Source organism: Rhinopithecus bieti, unplaced genomic scaffold, assembly GCF_001698545.2.
Source record: "Rhinopithecus bieti isolate Rb0 unplaced genomic scaffold, ASM169854v2 repeat_17223, whole genome shotgun sequence".
Taxonomy (NCBI): domain Eukaryota; kingdom Metazoa; phylum Chordata; class Mammalia; order Primates; family Cercopithecidae; genus Rhinopithecus; species Rhinopithecus bieti.
Genome location: NW_016835226.1, coordinates 1,694 through 3,661, shown reverse-complemented (window position 1 = coordinate 3,661; position 1,968 = coordinate 1,694). Strand labels below are relative to the sequence as shown.

The window sequence follows — 1,968 nt, the reverse complement described above, 5'->3', positions numbered from 1 at the left end:
AGTATATGTGATTTAACAAATGCTTTATTTCCCTAACCTCAAATTATTTGGGGCAATTTCCAGATGTGTGGTATGAAATCATGGAGCAAATATTTGACATTTGGTGATGTAATTAATTTCATATTTCACTTAAGGCTTATTAAAACAGCTGTTATATAACAATTTAAACAAATGTTCAAAAATTTTAATTGCACAAAATGATTTTAGCTTTTTTTTTTTTTCAAATCTGAGACATTCTGATATGATGTACAATACCAAACATTGATCAAAAGCTAAAAATATCTCCAGGCATAGTTGTTATATATAAATATGTGTGTGTGTGTATTTTTCCCTTAGGGTTATGGTGGCTATATTGCATCAATGATCTTAAAATCCGATGAAAAGCTTTTTAAATGTGGATCAGTGGTTGCACCTATCACAGACTTGAAATTGTATGGTGAGTACTTTCTACAGACTGACCTAATATAATGTATTGATTTGTGGAAAACAAAAGCCCAATTTAAAATAGCTCAATTGAGCTCATTTATCATGTTATTAGTGCCTGTTTTGAGCTGTTTATCTCCTCCTTGATTCAGTTGATTTTACTAAAGCATGACAATTAAATGTAAAATGAAGAAATTAATGAAATATACTAGTCAAATAGTTTTTAGTTTGTTCTTGAATGTCTGTTTTATTGGGTCACAGCCTCAGCTTTCTCTGAAGGATACCTTGGGATGCCATCTAAGGAAGAAAGCACTTACCAGGTAACTAATTTGAAAATAACAAAGAAAGAGGAGTATTTTTGTTCTAAAAATTCAGTTCAATTGCTTATTTAGATCTATAGGTACAGATATTTGTACTTTCCTTTATAGGCAGCCAGTGTGCTACATAATATTCATGGCTTGAAAGAAGAAAATACATGAATAATTCATGGAACCGCTGACAGTAAGTATTATACTTGCTGCTGTTGTTTAATAGGGCATGACCTTTTACAAAGGGATACATCTAAGGACTTGCTTAGAGAAAGCCCTGTAAACCTTCTGAAGAAGGGAGCAGAGAGTCACACAAAGGAACAGATACATGATAGGAGGTAGGAAAAAAGAATTCAGAGATGAGAGGAGGCTGTGCCTCAAATGGCACCATTGTCCAGTCAAATTCCCTGTAATGATGGAAATACTTTATCAATGCTGCTGAAGAGTAGCCACCGGCCACTTGTGGCCATACTGTGTTTAGTGTGACTGAGGAACTGAATTGATTTTATTTAATTTTAATTTAAAAAGGCACTTGTGTCTAGCGACTGTGGTGACAGTGTTATTCAGCACATCTACAATGGAAACCAACCTGGAAAACAGAAACCAAAAACATGCACGCACTGACATGAAATTCTAATGAGGTTACCCGCTTAAATGAACTTAAAACAAAAACTTTAAAAAGGCACTTTTATACCATCTCTCATTTTTTCATCACTTTAAACCTTGGAGGTGGATGTGATTGATGTTAGTAATAATAAATCATATCACTCTTAGGGACCAAAGAATCTATATTTTATTCTCCTCTGTGATATTTTACAACAGACGACTGAATATTTATAGCTCCATTCATGGATGAGAAAAATCAGTTTCCAAAAGGAAACAGATTTATCCAAGGCCATCTGGCAAGTGAGCCAAGAAAGTGAAAGTCTTGAATCAATATTTCCTAAATCTTGAACTTAACTCCTTCCTCTTTAGAGTAGGTTCCACTGAATGATTAGCTTCAAGGATACTATATGGAAAGGGAGAGACAGAGGAACTTTACAGTGGAGAAATTTGACAAACATCACATCAGCAGTGACAAGTCATTACTATTATTAAATGCCCTTGATATGATGTAGTGGGGACAGCATTTTACCTCCATGGTTTAATATTCCAAGCCCATATATAACACCAGTCTAACCATGAGAGAAACATATCCAAATAAGGAAATTTCTATCAGATATCCAGCCAGTACCCC

General features: G+C 34.3%; 1 long non-coding RNA gene across 1 annotated transcript; it reads left to right on the top strand.

Moving 5' to 3' along the window:
• The first annotated feature begins 340 nt into the window (after positions 1–340).
• On the top strand, positions 341–924 carry LOC108524698 (uncharacterized). Its single transcript, XR_001884105.1, has 3 exons — positions 341–436; positions 685–743; positions 852–924. It is a non-coding gene; the product is annotated as an uncharacterized LOC108524698 (long non-coding RNA).
• The last annotated feature ends 1,044 nt before the right edge of the window (positions 925–1,968 follow it).